This window comes from Hyla sarda, chromosome 2 (assembly GCF_029499605.1).
Source record: "Hyla sarda isolate aHylSar1 chromosome 2, aHylSar1.hap1, whole genome shotgun sequence".
Classification (NCBI taxonomy): domain Eukaryota; kingdom Metazoa; phylum Chordata; class Amphibia; order Anura; family Hylidae; genus Hyla; species Hyla sarda.
In genome coordinates this window covers 35,956,289-35,982,040 of record NC_079190.1, presented here as the reverse complement: position 1 = coordinate 35,982,040, position 25,752 = coordinate 35,956,289, and the positions used below count along the sequence as shown (strand labels likewise).

The 25,752-nt window shown below is 40.6% G+C and overlaps 1 protein-coding gene across 3 annotated transcripts in view; it reads right to left on the bottom strand.

Annotated features, from left to right (window-relative positions):
- The window catches only part of CNTN5 (contactin 5), a 1,441,523-nt gene that overhangs the window by 533,642 nt on the left and 882,129 nt on the right, over window positions 1-25,752 (bottom strand). The window lies entirely within an intron of this gene.

The window sequence follows — 25,752 nt, the reverse complement described above, 5'->3', positions numbered from 1 at the left end:
CCAGGGTGCCTCCAGCTGTTGCAAAACTAAAACTCCCAGCATGCCTAGGCAACCAGAGGCTGTCTGGGCATGCTGGGAGTTGTAGTTTTGCAACATCTGAGGGCCACAGTTTGGAAACCACTGTGCAATGGTCTACAAACTATGCCCCTACGTTGCACAACTACAACTAGCAACATGCTAAGACAGTCCATGCATGTTTGGAGTTGTAGTTCTGCAACATTTGGCCCTTTACATGTTGCCGAACTACAACTCCCAGCATGCCTGTACAGTGTGGACATGCTGGGAATTGCAGTTTTGCAAGATCTGAAGGGGCAAAGTTTGGAGAACACTAGAGTGTGGTTTCAAAAATGAGCCCTTCCAGCTGTTGCATAACTACAACTCTCAACATGCCCTTCGGCTGTGAGAGCATGCTGGGAGTTGTAGTTAAAAAAAAAACATTAGATAGACAGCAGTTCCCCCACATTAGGGGCATAGCTTTCCTACATTAGGTAGCATAGATTCCCCACATTAGGAGCATAGTTTCCCCACATTAGGAGCATAGTTTCCCCACATTAGGTAGCATAGTTTCCCCACATTAGGTAGCATAGTTTCCCCACATTAGGTAGTTTCCCCACATTAGGAGCATAGTTTCCCCACATTAGGTAGCATAATTTTCCCACATTAGGAGCATAGTTTCCCCACATTAGGTAGCATAGTTTCCCCACATTAGGTAGCATAATTTCCCCACATTAGGAGCATAGTTTCCCCACATTAGGTAGCATAGATTCTGCACATTAGGAGCATAGGTATCCCACATTAGGTAGCATAGATTCTGCACATTAGGAGCATAGTTTCAACCCCCCTCTCCCCCCACACACACGCAGACACAAAAAAGCACACACATAAACACACACACATAAACACACACACACACACAAACACAGACACACACACTCGTCTGGCCTGCGCCAGGGGAGCGGGAACTGTAGCAGGGGACCGGGAGCTGCAAATAAATAAAAAAATAAATAAAAAACAGACAGTCATACTCACCACCACTATTACTGCTCCGGTCAGTGTAATTGCCGCGGATCACCCGGGTTTTTGCGGCTGCTCATCTCCCTCCTCTACGCTCCAGGGCAGTCACCAGTGCCGGGAGCGTAAAGGACCAGATGTGTTGCCTCACGGGTGTTGCTAGGCAGAAGCATTCTCCTGCTCTTCCTTGCAGATGGAGAGTCAGGTGGTCATCTCAGCAGTTGAGTCATGTGATCTCTGTCTCAGAAGGTGGGGGCTGTAGGAGGAGGGACAGCAGCCGAGACGGAGATGCCAGAACAGGGAGGCAGAAAAGGGTTTTGATGACATTTCACCATAGGAATAGTAGTAGAAGCAGTGTACATTTTTTATGGATGTTTATTGCAAAAATAAAAAACTATGAAGGAGGAAACTAATAATAGATAAAAATTATTAACATAACTACCCCTTTAAGATTTGGCTATGTATGCGAGGGCTACAATATCCCAAAGTCACAAGGCCACTAGTGTTGCGCGGCATAGGCCATATTCGAATTTGCGAATATTCGCGAATATATGGACGAATATTCATCATATATTCGCTAAATTTGCATATTCGTAATATTCTCGTTTTATTTTCGCATATGGGAAAATTTGCTTATGCGAAAATTAACATATGCAAAAATTAGCATATGCAAAAATTAGCATATGCGAAAATTTGCACGCCAGTCTCACACAGTAGTATTAGAGCCTTCTTTACACCACACAAGCTGGAAGCAGAGAGGGATGATCACTGTGATGTGTACTGTGAAAAAAAAAAAAATATTCGTAATTACGAATATATAGTGCTATATTTGCTATAAAATGCGCATTGCGAATATTCGCGAGCAACACTAAAGGCCACTTCACTATGGAGATAAATGGTTGGGAGAATTGTGTTCTGCATTCCCAGTGTTGGACCCAAAAGAAGGATATGCTTGTAACAGATATACATTTTCTTAATATTCTTTTTACTTTACTGTTTTTTTCTGGAATTTCGAATATATATATATATATATATATATATATATATATATATATATATATATATATATTTTTTTTTTTTTTTTTTATATATTTTTTTTTTTTATTTATTTTTTTATTTTTTTTTATTTTTTTGCTCCAAGAATATAAAAAAAAATTGGGGCAAAATATATTATAGGTTGACAGAGATAATGTATTATTGTTATTTTCTTGCTATTTTCCTGGATTTGGAGAGCATCTTATCTTTTATCTTTTTTTTTTTTTTTTATATCAGCTGGTGCCAGAAAGTTAAACAGATTTGTAAATCCCTTCTATTAAAAAATCTTAATTCTTCCAGTACTTTTTAGGGGCTGTATACTAAAGAGAAATCCAAAAAGAAATGCATTTCCTGTGATGTCCTGACCACAGTGCTCTCTGCTGACCTCTGCTGCCCATTTTAGGAACTGGAGAAAATCCCCATAGCAAATATATGCTTATCAGGACAGTTCCTAAAATGGACAGCAGAGGTCAGCAGAGAGCCCCTAAAAAGTACTGAAAGGATTAAGATTTTTTTTATATTTCTGGCACCAGTTGATTAAAAAAAAAGTTTTCCACAGTAGTACCCCTTTAACCGCTTAAGGACCACGTGTTTTTCTGTTTTTGCACTTACGTTCTTTCCTCACCTTTTGCAAATGAAAACCCTTTCAATTTTGCACCTAAAAATCCATATGATGGCTTATTTTTTGCGCCACCAATTCACCTTTGCAGTGATATCTGTCATTTTACCCAAAAAATCTACGGCGAAACGGGAAAAAAAACTAATTGCGTGACTAAATTGAAGAAAAAAAGCCCTTTTGTAAATTTTGGGGGCTTCCGTTTCTACACAGTACATTTTTCAGTAAAAATTACACCTTATCTTTATTCTGTAGGTCCATACGGTTAGAATGATAGCCTACTTATATAGGTTTGATTTTGTCGCACTTCTGGAAAAAGTCATAAAAACATGCAGGAAAATTTATACGTTTAAAATTGTCACATTCTGACCCCTATAACTTTTTGATTTTACCACGTATGGGGATGTATGAGGGCTACTTTTTTTGCACCAAGATCTGAGGTTTTTAGGAATACCATTTTTGTATTGATCGGACTTTTTGATAGCTTTTTACTCATTTTTTCATGAAATAAAAAGTGACCAAAAATTCGTTATTTTGGACTTTGGAATTTTTATGCGCGTACGCCATTGACCGTGTGATTTATTTAATTATATATTTGTATAATTCGGACATTTACACACGCGGCGATGCCACATATGTTTTTTTTTATTTACATGGGGTTTTTTTTTTATGGGTGGGTGATTTGGACTTTTATTAGGGAAGGGGTTAAATGACATTTATTAACATAATTTTTACACTTTTTTTTGCGGTGTTATAGCTCCCATAGGGGGCTATAACATTGCACACACTGATCTTATACCCTTTTCACTGCAAATCCATCAGTGTTATCAGCAGTCGATTGCTCAAGCCTGCATCTCAGGCTTAGAGCAATCAATCGCCGAAGGGACGCGCCGGAGGAAGGTAAGAGGACCTCCGCTCGCGTCCTAGCTGATCTGGACACCGCATTTTCACTGCGGTGGTCCCGATCAGCCCCACTGAGCAGCCGCAAAGCTTTTACTTTCGTTATAGACTTTGAACACTGTGTCTAAAGAATTAATAGCATGGGGCACGGCGATCACTGCCGCGCGCAATTAGCCCCATGTCCCCGCTTCAGATACATGCCAGGACCAACCCGATATGACACGGGGCCACTGCGTGACCCTGTGTTATATCGCGGGAGCATGCCAAGGACGTAAACATATGTCCTTGGTCGTTAAGCGGTTAAAAAATATTTCAGTGTTTTCCAACCAGGGTGCCTCCAGCTGTTGTCCAGCTGTCTGGGCATTCTGGGAGTTGTAGTTGTGCAACAGCTGGAAAACACTGGTATATTTAGTCAATCTTAGGATCAGGGGATTTATTTATTTCTTTTATCTTATGTTCCACCAGCAATTACAAAATATAGACACGTGGCAGATTTTCTAGCAGAAATTTCTGGGACTGTCCCATTTATTTTAAAGCGTACCTCTCCTATCACAAAAAAAAATAATAATGATACTAGATTTTACTAGTGTTGCTCGTGAATATTTGCAATGCGAATTTTATTTGCGAATATCGCATATTCGCGAATTTGCAAATATTCTCATATATAGCACTATATATTCGTAATTACGAATATTCGTTTTTTTGGGGGGTTTTTTCACAGTACACATCACAGTGATCACCCCTCTCTGCTTCCAGCTTGTGTGGTCTAAAGAAGGCTCTAATACTACTGTGTGAGACTGGCTTAGGAATTTTCGCATATGCTAATTTTCGCATATGCTAATTTTCGCATATGCGATTTTTCATTTAGACTAATTTTTGGCATATGCGAAAATATAATGCAACTATTACGAATATGCGAATTTAGCGAATATATGACGAATATTCGTCCATATATTCGAGAAATATTGCGAATTCAAATATGGCCTATGCCGCTCAACACTAGATTTTACTTACTAGGTCGTGCATGTCTTTTTTATGTGCCTTGCTTCTGTATTTGCCTAACAAATCCCTCTCTTCTGCTGCTCACTCATTGTGACCTCCACTGCTCAGGAAGGCATGTCCAAGGCAAGCACTGAGCCCGCCCTCACTCACCATGCATTCACTTCCTTCCCGAGTCTGCTGTGCTGGGCCTCTCGATCCAATCACTGCAGGCTGCTCTGTAACCCCCCCCCCCCTCCTTTCTGTTTTCATGCTGCAGTCTGATAGGACAGGAGTGAGCACAGAGAAGTGCTAGTCCTGGTCTAAATTCCTGAGCTTTGTCCCAGCCTGTGCTTCAGCTGGGACAAAAAGATGATGATGCAGCCAGACAAGATTATGTTATTGATGGTATGGGGACCCTTAGTGGTCTTTTTTTATAAGCCATGATTTTTATAAAAAGTACATACATTTTATATTAGAAGTATATTAGAGGTTAATGTTTTGCCACGATGTACAATATATAAAAAATGTTAGATTGTGACAGTAGCCATATAAGGCAACATATAGAGATTTATACACCTGCCTCTAAACCAACACAATTGAGATGAGTCTGATCATGGGGGATCCTACCACTGGGCCCCTCTGTGATCTCCTGCATGGTGCTCTGGCACTCCTCACGCACAGAGTGGGGGTCGGCACGCGCTCTCCATTTATCTCTATGGGAGAGCCAGGGATACCTGAGTGGCTAGACCCCCTGGGATCAGACACTTCTCTTCTGTCCTTCAGATAGAGGATGCATTTTGCCACACTGACCATTGAGTTGTGCATAGGTGTAATGGGACTTTCGTAGGCTCCCCAGTGGAATTCAAAGTGATGTTACATTCCATCTTGTGCTATGTATGTGAGTTCTTATAACCTATAGGAACTGCAGTGGCACTATATGTTGCCTATGCTTTCATAGTACTGTGCTGAAGGGACTCTATAGGCCTTCGTGCTGGCTCTGTGTCCACAGATCCTTACTATTTGGACTGTCAGGGAAGTAAGACATTCGGCTTTCATGGCTAATGAATATAAATGATTCTCCTCATTGGGACATGGGTGTGAGTACTTACTTGTTGCGTTAACATTATCTTTCAGCCTTTGCCAGTAATTACTCAACTATCCATATTCAATCTGCATTTACTTCCCTTGTTCTTAAGGTGCTGACTCTTCAAGGTCTTCCAATTAACCTATATTACCGCCGAATGAGCCGGCCTAATCCCTAATCAGTTTTCGAGAAGCCAGAAATAGTGGCGGCTGTGTGCGGACAACTGCTTGAAAAGTAATTCAATCATTTTAATTCAGCCAGACTTTCTTGGATCCAATTACCATTGTGAATTCCTATCTACATCGGGGTTAGTAAGAGAGTCGCTGATAAGGGAACCACTACACGTCAGACGGAGAACAGAAAACAAAACCTGTGATCAGGCCAGGGCAGTGATTTCCAACCAGGGCACCTGCAACTATTGTAAAATGACAACTCCTAGCATACCCGGACAGCCAACGGCTGTCCGGGTATGCTTTGAGTTGTAGTTTTGCAACAGCTTGAGGCACCCTGGTTAGGAAACACTGGACTAGAGTAATACAAACTACAGTCTGAAGCAGTGGTCCCAAGATGATGTTAAATGGGCACTCTCATTAAAACAAATTTTTGCTATTGCACTCCTTATGGTAAATAAAAAATCTTTCTAATGTACTTTGTTTAAAAAATTTTTTTTTTATATTTTGTGTTTTAAAAAGCTGCCACCTGCTGTCTCCGTACTTGTCCAGAGCACATTTTCCCCCATTTTTTGCACAGACTTTGGACTCCTGCTGGCCTAGCAGAAGTCCAAAATCAGTAAATTCCGAGGGGTGTGTGTGCAGCCTTATCCAATCATAGCTCATCTCACACACTGAACTGATCTGGGCTGTGTGCAGCAGAGTGAGGGAGGAAGTTCTCCCCTGTATGGCTTCAGATGATGTCACAGCCTTCTTGGAAACACCCCGTCCTAGTCTGTGAATCTGACTGAGACTAAGAAGAAAATACAGAGCAATATCAAGGTAGAAAACTAAAAATAATAATAAAAATAAAGGCAGGGGATGGTTTATCATGATGGGGGCAGTGAACTGGGAGGATTATAAAATGTAACAAGAGAGGTCACTCATTGTAAACTACACCTTCCAACATGTCCTGAGATCTATCTATGTGTATCCATATATCCATATAGTAGAACCAAAAGAAACCTTTGAAACTGGTGTTGCTGCCTCAGTGGTGAATGATGGAATCCATAGATCCAAGGAATGCTTCTTTAATAGAATACAATTATGTGTTTTGGGGTTACTTTCCCCTTCTTCATATTGATATCTGATAAAGGAGGAGGAGGTGACCCTCAAAATGCGTTATTGCATATGTTTTTTATTTTACTTCTTTAAGTATTTCTTAGATCTCTGGATTCCATCATTCACCATCGAGGCCACAGCACCAGGTTCAAAGGGTTCTTTTGATCCTACTATACGGATTTCTCCCAGGACAGGTTGCCCCTATTTTCTGACCCCCCCCCCCCCAGGCAAACCAGCTACCTCCCATCTTAGTGCCCCTCTCTTGGATTTGGAGTGATAAGTACTCTTATCACTCACCTTAGGGGAGCAGCCAATCCACATAGACATTGACTTCTATTGTTTGTTTTCTCCGGTTCTCCCTTGGGTAGTACCCGAGGCGCCTGTGTGTGGTATTTTTTTTTTTTTTTTAATTCTCACAGATCTAAGGACAGCTGAGGATATTTATGTAAAAAAAAACATCCATAGAGCACACTCTTCTTTGTAGCCTTCCATCTAAGAATCTTGCACCCCCTCCAACTGCTCACAACTGTGATGCCATTAATCTGATTTGGCCACTTTGCCCACTTTCAATCACTCCCTCAGTGAATACCTTCACCATTTACCCATTGTCGAGGTAATTCAGTTCAGATCATTCACAATGACACACAGTGGGGCAAAAAGTATTTAGTCAGCCACCAATTGTGCAAGTTCTCCCCCTTAAAAAAAATGAGAGAGGCCTGTCATTTTCATCATAGGTATACCTCAACTATGAGAGACATAATGAGAAAAAAAAATCCATAAAATCACATTGCCTGATTTTTAAAGAATTTATTTGCAAATGATGGTGGAAAATAAGTATTTGGTCACCTACAAACAAGCAAGATTTCTGGCTCTCACAGACCTGTAACTTCTTCTTTAAGAGTCTCCTCTGTCCTCCACTCCTTACCTGTATTATGGCACCTGTTAAACTTGTTATCAGTAGAAAAGACACCTGTCCACAAGCTCAAACAGTCACACTCCAAACTCCACTATGGTCAAGACCAAATAGCTGTCGAAGGACACAGAAACAAAATTGTAGACCTGCACCAGGCGGGGAAGACTGAATCTGCAATAGGCAAGCAGCTTGGTGTGAAGAAATCAACTGTGGGAGCAATTATTAGAAAATGAAGACATACAAGACCACTGATAATCTGGGGCTCCACGCAATATCTCACCCGTGGTGTCAAAATGATCACAAAAACAGTGAGCAAAAATCCCAGAACCACACAGGGGGACCTAGTAAATGACCTGCAGAGAGCTGGGACCAAAGCAACAAAGGCTACCATCAGTAACACACTACGCCGCCAGGGACTCAAATCATGCAGTGCCAGACATGTCCCCCTGCTTAAGCCAGTACATGTCCGGGCCCATCTGAAGTTTGCTAGAGAGCATTTCAATGATCCAGAAGAGGATTGGCAGAATGTCATATGGTCAGATGAAAGCAAAGTAGAACCTTTTGGTAAAAACTAAACTTGTCATGTTTGGAGGAGAAAGAATGCTGAGTTGCATCCAAAGAACGGGGACCAGGACATCTGATCCGTGTAAAGGAAAGAATGAATGAATGGGGCCATGTATCGTGAGATTTTGAGTGAAAATCTCCTTCCATCAGCAACAACATTGAAGATGAAATGTGGCTGGGTCTTTCAGCATGACAATGATCCGGGCAATGAAGGAGTGGCTTCGTAAGAAGCATTTCAAGGTCCTGGAGTGACCTAGCCAGTCTCCAGATCTCAACCCCATAGAAAACCTTTGGAGGGAGTTGAAAGTCTGTGTTACCCAGCGACAGCCCCAAAACATCACTGCTCTAGAGGAGATCTGCATGGAGGAATGGGCCAAAATACCAGCAACAGTGTGTGAAAACCTTGTGAAGACTTACAGAAAACGTTTGACCTCTGTCATTGCCAACAAAGGGTATATAACAAAGTATTGAGATTAACTTTTGTTATTGACCAAATACTTATTTTCCACCATAATTTGCAAATAAATTCTTTAATAATCAGACCATGTGATTTTATGGATTTTTTTTCTGTCTCTCATAGTTGAGGTATACTTATGATGAAAATTATAGGCCTCTCTCATTTTTTTAACCTGTTAAGGACGCAGGGCGTATCCATGCACCCTGCATCCCGTGTCCTTAAGAACTCAGGGCGTATGGATACGCCCGTGGGAATTCAGGTCCCCGCTGCTAGCCGGTTGGGGACCGGATCGGGATGCCTGCTTAAATCATTCAGCAGGCACCCCGGCACATCGCCCAGGGGGGTCCTGAGACCCCCCCCATGTCGGCGATCGGAGAAAATCGCATGTCAATTCAGACATGCGATTTTCTCCAATTCCGGGCTGATCGGGTCTCTGGTGACCCGATCGCCCGGAAAATAGGGATGATCGGAGTTGTCAGTGACAGCCCCGATCAGCCAAAAGAGACAGGAGTGAGGTCGCAGTGCTGCGATCTCCTCCTATCCCCTGCCATTAGTCAGAACTGAGTTCTGACCAATGGCAGTGCAGGACAGGGGGTTGCCATGGTAACCCCCCGTTCTGCCCACCCCTGGATGTCGGGCAGAATGGGGGGGAGAAGATGGAGTCCTGTACCTGAGGAGAAGATGCGTGGGGCCCGGTGATCATCGCAGACATGCAGCGGAGATCACGGCTCAGGTAGGGAATCGTCGGTGGGGGTGGGGTGGGGGAGAAATGAAAGTGAAAGTATTGTGATCTTTACTGTGGCAACCACTAGGAAGGCCGGACTGCAACACCCAGCATGCCCGAGTTGTAGTTTTGCAACATCTGGAGGGTCACAGTTTGGTGACCACTGTTACAGTGGTGCCCAAATGGTGGCCCTCCAGATGTTGCCAAACTACAACTCTCAGCATGCCTGGACCACCCAGGCATGCTGGGAGTTGTAGTTCTGTAACATCTGTCCCTTCAGATTTTTCAATTTTCATGACATTTTTGAAAATTGCTGCTCTACTTTGAAGCCCTCTAATTTTTTCAAAAAGTAAAAATATGTCCATTTTATGATTACAACATAAAGTGGACATATTGTATTTGTGAATAAAAATTAAATTTATTTGGAAATTTTCATGAAATTTTGGGATTTTTCACTAAGAAAGGATGCAAGTAACGCCGCAAATTTACCACCAAAATAAAGTAGAATATGTCACAAAAAAACAGAATCAGAATATTCTGTAAAAGCGTTTTAGAGTTATTAACGCTTAAAGTGACGGTGGTCAGAATTGCGAAAAAGGGCTCAGTCCTTAAGGTGAAAAAGGGCTCAGTCCTTAAGGGGTTAAGTGGGACTTGCACAATTGGTGGCTGACCAAATACTTTTTTGCCCCTCTGTATAAGGCTTTTCACAATATGTCCTCTCCATACATCACCGACCTGATCTCCCCATACCAGCCTTCATATAATCTCCAACCCTACGTAGATCTCCATCTGTGCTCCCTCTTGTACGCTTCAGACACAAGTAGCTCCAAGATTTTTACTCTGCCTCCCCCATACTCGGGAACTTATTACCCAGACAAATCAGACTCTTGACCACCACAGAAATAAATAATAACAAAAATAAAAATAAAGAAATAGTACAAGGCCAGAAAAGTTGTCAGCCTTCCTGCAACTGGAAATAAAAGTAATCAAAAAATTGTATTCACCCCAAAACTGTAAGGCCTCTTTCACATTGCCATCAGGCTCCTATATGTAAAGCCCCGTCAACAATTTGGTTGAGTTTTGCAAAGAAAAAATAGTGCATGCATCTCTGATGGACCCCCATTCAAGTCAATAGGATATGTTGGAAAACAGTGGTGACCCAGTGGAGTCTGTTGTGCTCCAACCCGTTTTTGGGGCTGTTTGGTGCAAAAAAAAGAGGCAAACGGCCCAGAATGAGACAGAGCACAACAGCAACTATGTGAACTAACAATGAAAGCTATGACTCATCCTACAAAGGAATAAGCGTTCATAAAGCTCAATTGACATAAAAGTAGAGTCCTGAAATATAGCAAATCGAAAACAAAATATTTAGCAAAATAAATAAATAAAAAAAAAAAAAAAAAAAAAATATATATATATATATATATATATATATATATATATATATATATAGGTGCTTTTATAGTGAAAGCAATAAAACATAAGGGGGTTGTCCAATTATGAAATATATTTTCTAATGTCTAATAGATTAACATATTTTAGTCAATACAGTTATTTCACTACCTTTCTGTGGACTGTCATGCTTTCCTTGCTTTTGTCTGCTCTGTTGTTTTTATTAGCCGAATTTCCTGTCTAGGGTGGATCAAATAATGGACTTTCTATTTCGGTGTACACTATAGCAAGCATTTCATCCAACTCTTTCTCCCTCCCACTATGTGGGAGGATTTATATGCATAAAGATGTAGTTGGAGGGAGATAGAGTTGGCTGAAGTCCCAGCTAAAGTGTCCTGACCAGACAGGAAGTTGAGCTAGTGAAGACACCAAGGCAGACAATTTGCATCAGAAGTAAGGAAAGCATGAAAGACCACAGAAAGGTATTGAAAAAGGTGTGGCACAATTTTTGAAAGAAAGCAGTCATGTTTTTTTTTTTTTGTTTTGTTTTTTAAAATCCTGGATAACCTCTTTAAGTGTTTAAATTACAGAAAATCTATTGATTCTGATGAGCATCTTGTAATGCTTTATGTCTCCTATGGTGGTGCTGCAGTGAAAATCAAAGGGAGTTTCCGCCTAAACTAGCGCCACTCTTGTCCTTAGTTTGTGTGGTATTGAACCTCAGGTCAATTGAAGTGCATGGAGTTGAGTTATAACAGCACACACAACCCGAGAACAGGTGTGGCACTGGTTTAGGAAGGAATTAAAGGGCTACTCCGGTGATAAGACATCTTATCCCCTATCCAAAGGATAGGGGATAAGATGCCTGATCACGGGGGTACCACCGCTGGGGACCCCCGTGATCTTCCATGCCGCACCCCGTTAGAATCAGCCCCCGGAGCGTGCTCGCTCCGGATCTGATTACTGGCGATCACGGGGACGGAGCATAGTGATGTAACGGCTCCGCCCCCGTGTGACGTCACGCTCCTCCCCCTCCATGCAAGCCTATGGAGGGGTCGTAGGACACACTGACAAGGATTTAAAATTTATGGCACTAGAATCTGTTCCCAAGCCCAACAGGGGTGGTGATAGGTTGGCAAGGTTAAAACAGAGGGAATTCTGGTGGATTCATAAGTTGAACACACTCCGTCCTACTGGTCTTAATGTCGACTTCAATATAATATAATAAGAATGGTGAGCATATTTTCTTTACTCTATTCATACCTCTTGACAATCTTCAACTATTACATCTGTTGATAAAATTATACAACTTCAGCTGGGACTTCTTTGACACAATTTAGATCTGCATTATTATGAATATGGATATGATTATTGTTATATATTGCTATCATTGATTTTCACTAATTTTCTTTTTCTTTTCTTTTTTTCTTATTATTTTTTTCAGTTTACAGAACCTCAAAGTGGAAGACACCTGTGCGACTGCTCATATAATTTTTATTTAATATTTTCATGTTTTTATAATTATATTGATGTATATATAGATGGTGATATGGTCAACAGTGAGAGAAAAGACCCAGAGTGGGTACTCAATAAATCCAGATGTACTAACTACAAGTTCTTTTGGTTTCAACTATCCTTTTTCTATTTTGTTTATCTTTGTATTTAGTTCTTTCATTTTTTTATTATTTTTATACTTTAAATAATTATTATTTATTATCATTTTATTTGTATATTTTAATTTAGCATTTATTTTCATTATTTTGACATCTGGAGGTTGGCCTAAAATATTATTATATATGCGTGAGTCTATGGTGCTATTTAAATATTAGCACACTCCCAAAATTGGCTGTAGTGGGAACTCTAGCGAACCGGGGATTCCTAACAGAACCTCGCGTTCGTTGGATGAACCTTTGGCATCCTCGGGTGGTGACCCGGTTTCTGGACACATCCGGGGTTGCCCTACAAACCAGGGAGGGTCTCTAGTAGATGGCCTTTATCCTCCTTCCCTAGCCCAAGGGAGAGAACATTAATAATAAAGAATTACACTGGTTTTGTGTACCAATATCTTTTGATTTATTTATCATTTTATTTTATTTGTATTTATTATTTTTTATTTTATTTTTTATTTTTTTATATTTTTATATTTTTTTATTTTTTATTTCTTATATACATTTTCGTTTATCATTATGTTTTTATTTGTATTTATTTTATTTCTATTTGCATTTCATTTCATTTCTCCTATTCTGTGCAATATCTTATTACTCTATACATTGGGATTGATTGTGTGCCATCCCTCGGGCGCTGTTCACACACTAGACCATTCTCCATCTGATTCATACGCTTCTCACGGGCGCAAGTCCAGGCGTCTGTGGGCTCCATGACTACAGCATCACGTGATCGCTGTTAGTCATGTGACATGTTCACCTGACCGGAACTCGGTCGCTCGCAATAGTAGACGCCGAGAACGGCGTCCCATGCTGCGGGCGCCATACTGTTATGCTCAGGAGCATCTCACAGGTATCTCCACTTACTACTATACTAGTATACATTATTTAATATTGTTATCAGCTGCAGTTATTAATAGACAATTATATGTATTATGAGATTTTCAAGCATGTTTTTAATCTACCGCACATTTTATGTAATGCACTTTATATAATATGAATGTACACTTTTGATACTGTTTACACTGTCTGTAATGCAATGCATTTTTTGCACTTATGCACTTTATTTTGTTAATTGTTTATATTGATCATGATGTTGATTGTACACATATGTTTGGGTATATATACCCCCTACTTGAGTTGTGTCACTAAGCTTGAAAATGGTCCTATGGTAGGACAGAAACGTTGCTGTTATGTGAGCCAATAAATCACCACTTTTTTTCACGTTATTGAGGAGTGCTGCGCTTTTTCTACATTTATATATATATATATATATATATATATATATATATATATATATAGGTGCTTTTATAGTGAAAGCAATAAAACATAAGGGGGTTGTCCAATTATGAAATATATTTTCTAATGTCTAATAGATTAACATATTTTAGTCAATACAGTTATTTCACTACCTTTCTGTGGACTGTCATGCTTTCCTTGCTTTTGTCTGCTCTGTTGTTTTTATTAGCCGAATTTCCTGTCTAGTGTGGATCAAATAATGGACTTTCTATTTCGGTGTACACTATAGCAAGCATTTCATCCAACTCTATCTCCCTCCCACTATGTGGGAGGATTTATATGCATAAAGATGTAGTTGGAGGGAGATAGAGTTGGCTGAAGTCCCAGCTAAAGTGTCCTGACCAGACAGGAAGTTGAGCTAGTGAAGACACCAAGGCAGACAATTTGCATCAGAAGTAAGGAAAGCATGAAAGACCACAGAAAGGTATTGAAAAAGGTGTGGCACAATTTTTGGAAGAAAGCAGTCATGTTTTTTTTTTTTTTTAAATCCTGGATAACCTCTTTAAGTGTTTAAATTACAGAAAATCTATTGATTCTGATGAGCATCATGTAATGCTTTATGTCTCCTATGGTGGTGCTGCAGTGAAAATCAAAGGGAGTTTCCGCCTAAACTAGCGCCACTCTTGTCCTTAGTTTGTGTGGTATTGAACCTCAGGTCAATTGAAGTGCATGGAGTTGAGTTATAACAGCACATACAACCCGAGAACAGGTGTGGCACTGGTTTAGGAAGGAATTAAAGGGCTACTCCGGTGATAAGACATCTTATCCCCTATCCAAAGGATAGGGGATAAGATGCCTGATCACGGGGGTACCACCGCTGGGGACCCCCGTGATCTTCCATGCCGCACCCCGTTAGAATCAGCCCCCGGAGCGTGCTCGCTCCGGATCTGATTACTGGCGATCACGGGGACGGAGCATAGTGATGTAACGGCTCCGCCCCCGTGTGACGTCACGCTCCTCCCCCTCCATGCAAGCCTATGGAGGGGTCGTGACAGCTCCTTAGGGGATAAGATGTCTTAGCGCCGGAGTATCCCTTTAACCCTTTCAATGCTGATTAAAGAATGCGTAATCAGCTAATCCATGCGGATATAAAGTGCTTTTGGTAGTTCTCCTTTTAATATGAACCATTCTATAAAAAATAACAAAAATATATTAATTCTCTTTTAAACACAACACAATATCCAACCTCATCTCTCCGCATCTAGCGCACAAACACCACAGTGACATTACATCCAGAATTGTGTAATTAAAAGCCTCACTACCTCCACACCGCTATATCTCTGCCTCGAAATGACAAATGTCAAGTGCAGCTTTCCTAATTCTCAAGAGCCTGAATTTTATCTACACAGCCATAACAAGAAACGCTTGCTTTCTGTAGGTTGTAGTACTTCGCCTCTACCAGCCCTTCCGTTCAAAACATTTCCCCGAAGCCTTTACCATAAATTGATATTGAACTAACATAACAGAAGTTCTGTATATTTAATCAGACCTCCCAGGGCATAATCTGGCAATAACTTGTGCAACAAAAGCAAAAAGAAGGCAATATTCTTTAAAGATGGAGGAGATGAGCATGAGTTCAATCTAGTGCTTATATATTAATGAAGGCGGAATAAAAACCTCTGCATGTACAAAACGTAAAAAAAACTATACAAAAAAGATACAAAAACATATAAACATGCGAGCAGCGAAGCGCACGATGGTGTGTTTTACACGGCTGTAAGACCAGAGGCATAACTTTGGTCAGTGTTTCCCAACCAGGGTACCTCCAGCTATTGAAAAACTACAACTCCCAGCATGCTGGGAGTTCTAGTTTTGCACCAGTAAAAGGCACCCTGGTTGGGAAACACTGACTTGGATAATAGACAGTAACAGTAGAGGCTCTTGTCAGCCAATGTGAGTTATTTTACTACCTTTCTGGAGTCTGTCATGCTTTCCTTGATTGTTTCCTTAGCCCAATTTCCTGCCAGGTGTACAGCCTGTAATGGACTTTCTGTTCCTGTGTACACTCTAGCTAGCATTTCAGCCAATGTTATCTTCCTCCCACTATGTGGGAGGAGTTATATTCAAAAAAGGTATAGTGGGAGGGAGGTAGAGTTGGCTAATGTCCCAACTAGAGTGTCCTAAGCAGACAGGACGTTGGGCTAGTGAAGACAACAGGGCAGACAGTTTGCATCAGAAGTACCTTGGGTCAGTATTGCCCAACCACGGTGCCTAGGGTAATAGGTGTTAATACCAGAGGCTAATACTTAAGACGGTAATACTTGAGAGCCAATACTTGAGAGCCAATACGAGTTCTGTTCTTGGGCTCCCCCACTTAAGGCAGTGTCTTGCTAATTGCCTATAATTTCCACCTGTTGTCTGTTCCATTTGCACAAGAGCATGTGAAATTAATTGTCAATCAGTGTTGCTTCCTGAGTGTACAGTGTGATTTCACAGAAGTGTGATTGACTTGGAGTTACATTATGTTGTTTAAATGTTCCCTTTATATTTTTGAGCTGTGTATATTTGGTCATGGGGCATTTAACATCCTTTAAAACTCCAGGATCCAAACGCAACTCTTACCCCTACAAAAAAGGTGAATCTCTCATGTAAAAAAAAAAGTGAAAATTATTTTAAAAATGTATACATTTTAACAAGCATAAAAAGGTGCAAATTGTCCCAAGATTATGAGATTTTTTTTTAGATTATCTTTAGATTATCTGCCTTGTTCTCCAAACGGGCATGACTTAAATCAGAGAGGGTGTGCTTATTCCCTTAATCGGAGATCCCTAACCCAGTCCTCATGGCCCACCAACAGTCCACGATTTAAATTTTTCCCTGTTCTATTCCAATGCAGTAACTGAAATAGTCTGGAATGTTGATGGTTCTTGAGGACTTGCTTGGGGACCACTGCTCTAATTTATAAATCTGGTTGCATCTGTTTTCCCAGTAGGAGACACCAGGGGGTTCTATCATCATCCAATTGGTGGAGAAATGCATCTACCTGAAGTGTATACGGCCGAGATTGTTTGGTAAGGGTCTGGTCACATGTGCTATATTTTGAGGCGTATTTGCTGTTACATAATTTTTCTACCCAATTAAGTATAGAAAAATGCACAGCAGCAAATACACAGCAAAATATGGAACGTATGACTCTACCCTAAATATGCATTTAGGGTACCAGATGCATTTATGGTGCATTTAGAGTACAAAAATAGATTACGAATTACATAATATTTTACAAGGTGCAAATTTTCTCAACATTATGAGATTTTTTGATCTTCTCTGCCTCACTTGCTAAATGGGAGTGGCTTACATCAGAGATGGTGTGGTTTCGGTTGAAGGGGACGTAGTCGTCCCCATTTGGCAAGTTTAATATAGTTTAGCGTAAATTGTAGTTAAAATCTCAGCCAGCTTAAAGAGGAACTCTGTTGCTCAGCATTTGGAACAAACTGTTCCGAACGCTGCATCCAGCGCCGGGAGCTTGTGATGTCATAGCTCCACCCCCTCATGATGTCACGTTCCACCCCCTCAATGCAATTCTATGGGAGGGGGCGTGACAGTCATCACGCCCATTCCCATAGACTTGCATTGAGGGGGTGGGGATTGACATCATGAGGGGCGGCGCTATGATGTCACAAGCTCCCGGCGCTCCAGCGTTTGGAAAAGTTTGTTCCATATGCTGAGCAGTGGAGTACCCCTTTAACACCTTAAGGACCAAGTGTTTTTCTGTTTTTGCACTTTCGTTTTTTCCTCCTTACCTTTTCAAAATCATAACCCTTTCAATTTTGCTCCTAAAAATCCAGATGATGGCTTTTTTTTGCGCTACCAATTCTACTTTGTAATGACATCAGTCATTTTACCCAAAAATCTACGGCAAAGCGGAAAAAAAAATCATTGTTTTCAAGCCACAGTTTTGTAAATTTTGGAGGCTTCTGTTTCTACGCAGTAAATTTTTTTTGTAAAAATGACATTCTATCTTTATTCTGTAGGTCCATACGATAAAAATTATACCCTAATTAAATTTTGTCTTACTTCTGGACAAAATCATAACTACATGCATGAAAATTAATACATGTAAAATTGGCCTCTTCAGACCCCAATAACTTTTTTTATTTTTTTGCGTACAGGGTGGTAGAACCCCATTGATCTGTGTGCTCTGCACTCGATTGATAAAGCCTGGTCCTGCCAGGCTTTATCATTCACAGAGCAGCAGCCTCCGTGGAAGCAGAGGTAAACCCTCCGGCTACCTCCACAGTGGATCGCCCCTCGGTTTTTGCTCCCCGTTTCCTCCCCACTGGACCACCAGGGATGGGATAAGGGCATCTTTAGATGCCGCTGTCAGCTTTGACAGCGGCAATCTAAAGGGTTAATAGCCGGCCGAGTCGATCGCCGCATGTTGGCAATTAACGCCGGCCCCAGCTACAGGAATCAGCTGGGGGCTGGCCGGTATGACGCGGGCTTGAGTCGGGAGCCCGCGTCATACCCAGTTAACAGAACATGGACGAGTATAGATGTCCATGGTCGTTAACCGGTTAAAGAGTACCCCTCTATATAAATCCAGCGAGCCTGTGCGATGGTGCGGGATATATTTAGACCAGTATCGGAGATAAACTTTCCTCAAAATGTCCATATTTTTTAAGTGCATTCCACAGCCATAAGAGGTAGATCCCTTTTGGTTTTAGTGTACTCAACTCAATCAACATAAAACCCATAGAGCAGTAAAATAATCACTTTCAGGATAGCAGTAAAAAAAAAAAATAAAAAATAAAATTACCAAACACAACTTATACTAAGATATATAAAGTTTGTTGTCACAGTATGCATATTTGTAGATTTATACTTAACTACCTAGAGATCACCAGAGGAGATGAAATTGATACAGTAATATACTGAACATCACTGGCACCATAAACATCTTCTGGACTTCATGGGTCTTATGGTAGTTGCAGCCAATTACGTCAATATCCATCATGTAACTTTGTGGACCAGTTTGACTCTTTATTAAACATCTAACATAATATAGAAACTTTTTTATATTTCTGTAACATTTTGTAAATGTTGTCTGCTGGGGAAAATTAAAAACATAAAACTTTTTGATCTGCCGAGAACATTTTACCTGATATTCGACTTCTTTTTGTTGACTGTAATAAAAATGTATTAAAGTCCATAACAAAACCAATTTTAGATTTCTCTCACTGTTTGATCTTGAGCACCATGGGGCCATTTTACTTTTTGACTTTTTGTGTTCTATCAAATTGAACTTTAAAGGGAATTTGACGTTAATCCGTCATGTTGAGTTTAATTAGTCATATTGTGTCCATTAAGTTTTAGATGGAGCTGTCTGATTCCTATAGAGAGTCAAATTTTAGGTACTTAGCTTCACATATGGCAAGTTTAACAAATTGCGCACAACTTCTTTTTTCTAATAATTTTTGTTTTTCAATGCGCTTGTAAGAATTTGAAGTATGCTTTTAGAGTATACTTGTCAAACAATGGGCACACTTCTCAGAAGCCGCCTACTTTAGCAACAGGAAGCAATCCTTTGCCTTCTCCATTTATGTATTTCATTATTACTAAAGGGAAATATTTAGTCTGCCATAGCTCATCCAGAAATTACATCTGATCACCCCAGTTTTCTGAAGTAAGACTCGGAATGAATGATTGAGTAAAATGAGCCATATTTTTTTTTTTCTTTCACATAAATATGGCCGTAAAATTGAGCAAAAATTTGGGATGTATTTTAGCAAAATGATGTATTAAATGTTTAAAGGAGATTTTACAAATTACATTTTGGCCAGTAATGGACATGCTTACCAGGGATCCATGCTTGTGTTGGTGGTAAATGACTGTGTCCTGTGCCCCGCACAAGCTGCTGGCTTATTTTTGTGAACTGGCTATTTCCTGTTTATGTGCCCTTCTTCTAATTACAATCCCTAGGATCCCTTGTTTCTAAGTGGTAGGTGTCTTATCTCCCTCCCACACATCAGTCACCCCACCCATTGCAGCACAGCTAGGCTCCCTTCCATGCATGCTGTGCTTAAAACTACAATTCCTTGCAGCCCTGTGGAGAATTATCTCGACTCCCAGCCAGCAGATGCTCCATCCATTGAAACGTCAGACACACTTCTTTTCAAAACCTGACTAGTGATGTAATGTCTGCACTGCAACCTGGGAAAGACCTGAGACAACACTTATTTTGTATGCTGCTAAAAAGAAACATCCAGGGCAAAGATCACATAAGAATTGCGAGACCATCCATCAAACACAGGTACAGACACTATATTATGAACTAAACTAACTTTACAGCCCCTGTAGCATAGTCAAATGATTAAAAAAAATCCCGGAATACCCCTTTAATATTGGCAGCTATAAGTAAGAAATAGCATTCAACATTACAACATCTGATCATAAAACGGCAGTAAAAATTTGAACTAACCTACAGCAATTTTGGCAATTTTGCTTTGTGTGAACAAAGCCTAAGAAGTCAAAATGTTCTTCTCCTAAAACAAACATTCCTTGCAAAGGTGTTATTTTCTCTATACACCTTCCACTCTGAAATGATATACTGAACTACTAAAGGAGTATGGCATAGCCTAGACAGGGATAGCTTAAAATCCTTTATATTCTTTTGCAAACAAAGCAATGGACGATCTCCACCTGTTCTGAATCCTATTCTGCCATACAACAGACACAAGAAGAGAATTTAACTGATTAAAGAAGAGAAGGATGTTAAAGGGGTACTCCACTGGAAAACATTTTTTTTTTAATCAACTGATGCCAGAAAGTTAAACAGATTTGTAAATTACTTCTATTTAAAAATCTTAATCCTTCCAGTACTTATCAGCTACTGCATGCTCCACAGGAAGTTATTTTCTTTTTTAATTTCCTATTTCTGTCTGACCACAATGCTCTCTGCTGACACCTCTGTCCATTTTAGTAACTGTCCGGAGCTGTTCCGGAGGATTTGCTCCTGCTCTTGACAGCTCCTAAAATGGACACAGGTGACAGTTGAGAACACTGTGGTCAGACAGAAAGGAAATTAAAAATGACAGCAAATAAAGTTATTTACAAAGCTATTTAACTTTCTGGCACCAGTTGATTTTAAAAAAAAATCTTTTCCAACAGAGTGCCCCTTTAAAAAATATTAGCATGGATTTTTTTTTTCATGTTTTTTTTAATCCTTTTTTGTAAAATTTTTGTTCTTTTGGGCTCTATGCGACACATTTACTATCACATTTACTACAAAGGGACGTTGAAAATTTGGCGCACATAAGCAAAACACAATAAATCACTTCAGAACACCATTTTGTATGATTCCTCCTCTCCTTTTTAGGAGACTTTTCAGAGTGCCCTCCAATCAGCATTTTGCGTGACATTCGCACTTTATAAATTTGTGACCGCTGCAAAGGGACAACTGAAAGTTGCTTAGGTAAGGCTGTGTGTTACTTTATGTGTATCCACAAAGGTTGGTAAAAAAAAAAATACTTAGGTGAATGTGCGACACTTTGTTCGCCCTCATGGTGAATTATAACGCTAAGTGTGTGTTTTTGACATTATTATGAATTAAATCAACAACCCTGAATGGAGAATAAATAAAGAGAATAAGGGGAGGAGAATAAGGTGTCTGGGGTTTGACAGAGACAAATTAGAGCTGCAGGGGACTTAGGTTAGGTAAGGATGTTTTTTTTTTTTAATATATATATATATATATATATATATATATATATATATTTATCCGCAGTCTCAGCATGGTATACATTTTTGCAAAACACCAGACAAAATCTTAAAATTTTGTTGACTGTAACAAAAATTAAATTTTAGATTCATCCCGCTGTTAAGCCATTTTCCTGTTTATGTCCATTATGTTGAGTTTGATTGGTCATACTGTGGGCGTCCATCAAGTTCTAGACAATGCTGTCTGATTATGGTCCTATATTTTGTGATGCTTAGCCTCATATGTAACAAGTACATAGCAGAACATATTTTTATTTCTAAACTTGTTTTACAGACGTTTAACTTTTTCCAGCACCACACACTATTTTAGAGCATATAGACATTAGGGGGTAACCTACTTAGTAGACCATTTAATTGGCTGTCCATGTTTTCAGTATTGTTACTGAAGGGAAATTAATGACTTGCCATAACTTCCTTAGAAATGACCTAGGGTGATGTCAGATCCCATGATCAGAACTGGTGAATGTATGGGGGCTGTGGCGTGACGCTCCCTCCCATAGACTTGCATAGCGTGGGCGGGGGTGGGGTGGGGGGGACATCACACGGGGGTGGAGTAGTGACATCACGATACTCCAGCCCCGTGGTTGCCACCTGGCTGGTTGTGAGCTGGCACTGCGGCGTGCAGCTCAAACAGGTGGGTGGCGAATACAAGATTGCGGGGGTCCCAGGATAAGATGTCTCAGGGCCGGAGTACCCCTTTAAAATTGATAAATGTACAAATATATAAAGTTATGAGACAGTAAATGCAAGGAACAAGACACATAAAATAGCTCATATGAGCACCAATAAAACCTCAGGGGATCCCATGATCAGCTGATCATTGTCTGGTTTAGAGGTTGTCTTGGTAATATGGAGTTTTCTGCTTCCAGAACTGAATCTTTTTAAAGGGTCTGCAATATATGGAAAGGAAGAATATTTCTATTGATCTATTGATTACAAATGTATCATATTGAAGGAAATCTATCAGCTCTAGACCTCCTCAGAACTCAAGAGTCAGAGGTTGTGCTGGTATGCAAAATGCAAAATGTCCTCCCTCCCTTACCCCTCCCTGCCTTGATGGATTGGTTTCCACGCCCTTCTTCCAGCACTAAGGCCTGTACGTCAATCAGTTAAGGTAGGTGTAATGTCTATTTATCTGTATTTTGCATTTTTCTGCTTTGGGTCCTGTTCAGACATTATGTTTCTGTCTGAACAGTTTCTTTGTTAATTCTCCCTGGTTTGGGAAGAGTTGACCTTCCAGCCCTTCGGCACTGGGCATGTATATAAGGCCTCTTCAGGTGCTACTCTAGGCTGGTAAGTTCACCTGTTACTCTCTGTTTGCTTCATGCACCTTAGTCTATATCTGTCTGAACACATGTCCTGAGTTTTTACCATGGTTTACTGTCCAGTTTGATGTATAGATTTTAGCTTGCCTTGTTTTAGTACCTTTGTCAGTTTTGAGTATTCTTGTATTGTTTGTTCTGCTTTGTGTTTCCTAAGTTCGTATTCACACTGTGCATTTTGTCAGTCCTGTTTTGACCATGTTTAATCCTGGATCTCTGAGGAGGGAAGCCTGTTCTGAGCCTTGTGCTATCGGTCTATCTAGGAGTGAATTAGTCTTGTGTCTGTAACTGTGTTTGCTTGTATTTAGGATTTTTGTTTCCTCCTAGGCCAGTATCCTGTTCATACTGTGGAGTGTGCCTGCTAGCTAGGAGCCTATTTGGCTTTAGTATTTATGTCCCTCCATGATTGGAGTGTGGTATCTAGTGTGTTTCTTGTGCGGAGTTCAGTGTGAACAGTGCTCTTGATTTCCTGACCCATTTAGCATTCTGACATTCAGTTAACCTGTTCATCCCCTGCCTCTCCTGGTTTTGTCTGCTTTATACTTATCCTCATATCTAGTCTTGTTCATATTATCATATCTGCCATTAATCTTGGTCCTGGTTCTTGAACTGTTTGTTTGTATGGTATATCCTGCCTGGTATATATGTTTGTAGTTTTGTAGAATTCTCGTTATGTTCCTGATTTGTTTCCTGACGTGTACAGTTTGTTTTGTTTGACTCTTACCCCCATGCACTTTAGCGCAGTATAGGGTCCTTCCTCAAGGTTGTCGATCCGTCGTTTAGAACAGATGGGCAATAGGAAGCGACAGCAGTTGTAGGGACAGTTAGGGCCCACTAACTCCCTGCTGCCCCTTTCATGACAGTAGGGAAGGGTGGGGGGGAGTGGGAAGGCATGCATGCTGGGGATTAGCACATCCTCCTTACATTTTGAGTTCTAAGCATAATCTACAGCTTAAATGTTTCCTTAAAAAAACACTAAACATGAAAATAAGTAACATATAGAAACAGCATCATTGTTAAATTAAAAATGCAATACTTCCTTTGGGAGGGAATTTGGGAGGGAAGATGTGTGAGGTCCATGAATCACAATTCTCATTTAGTCTATTGATTTTTCTTCCACCATCTGTGAGGAGCAGGGCTGTTTCTGGGTAGTGGACTTTAAGTAATCTCATTCCATGAAACAGAGAATATCATTGAGAGAGGCATGGGGGAGTAGACTGTAGATTCGGTATATAGACAAGATGAGCATCATCGAGGCTAGACTCATGGAGGCCATAGGAGGTGCATGATCTTCTTCCATGGAAAGTTTTCTGATGTTTACATGAGTTCATAAGAGCTATTAAAGCATAACTGACAAGCTGTTTCCAGCACTAAAGCCAATATACTGTCTAATAGGCCCTGATTTACTAAAGTTTTCCTGACAGTTTTTCCTCAGGTTGTACACCCAAATTGTGTTGCACGCTGCATACGACGCAATTTGCGACAGTCTGCACCCAAAAAAATCCAAGTCTTCTCAAAACCCTCCAATTTTCCACAAAAACCATGGCATGGCCTCTGAGGAAAGGGGGCATGGTTTTGACAAAAGGGAAGTGTCTCCCATAGCCTACCGTATAAGATGACTGGGCATATAAGACGACCCCCCAACTTTTACAGTTAAAATATAGAGTTTGGGATATACTTGCCGTATAAGACTACTCCTCTACCACGATGTACGGTACCTTACCATTGTTCCCCCACACTAGGTAGGCAGCATAGTTTCCCCACACAAGGTAGGCAGCATAGTTCTCCCTACATTAGTTTGTCAGAATAGTTCGCCCCATATTAGGTTGTCAGCATAGTTCCCCCTACATTAGGTTGTCAGCATAGTTCCCCCCACATTAGGTTGGCAGTATTGTTCCCCCCACATTAGGTTGTCAGTATAGTTCCCCCTACATTAGGTTGTCAGCATAGTTCCCCCACATTAGATTGTCAACATAGTTTCCCAACATTAGGTTGTCAGCATAGTTCCCCCACATTAGGTTGTAGTTCCCCCACATTAGGTTGGCAGTATAGTTCCCCCACATTAGGTTGTAGTTCCCCCACATTAGGTTGTCATCATAATTCCCCCACATTAGGTTGTCAGCATAGTTCCCCCACATTAGGTTGTCAGTATAGTTCCCCCCACATTAGTATAGTATACGGCGGAGGCTGTATGCCTGTGTACTGCCTCGCCTCAGTGCTCCGACGACCGCTGCTCCAGTCCAAAGGATAGGGGATAAGATGTCAGATTGCCGGGGTCCCGCTGCTGGGGACCCCCTGGATCTACCATGCAGCACCCACCTGTAGCGGCTTCCGAAACCGCTGGAGGTCCTCAGGCTGAGTCCATCTCGACCACCGGGACAGAAGATCGTGACGTCACGACTCCGCCCTGTGTGACGTCAGACTCCGCCCCTCAATGCAAGTCTATGAGAGGGGGCGTGACAGCTGTTTGGATAGGGGATAAGATGTCTAAGGGCGGAGTAACCCTTTAAGGGTTGAATTTTGAAAAATCCTTTCTTATTCCTTGTCTACGTCTTAAAAACAACACCTGTGAAAAAATTCAGCTTTCTAGGTCCAAGGGTTTAGGCTGGGCGTTGATGAGTAAGTGAGTCAGGCCTTCTCTTTTTATATATATAGATGTTACTATGTTACTATAATAACCTTTTCAAACAAACTCCGTAGTAAGAATTACATTTAATTTCCTATCCTATAATCTTCCTGTAAGGTTTCCCAATATCCTTCAGTCCAGAAATGATAAATGAGAGAAGGTAACAATATTTGCCGA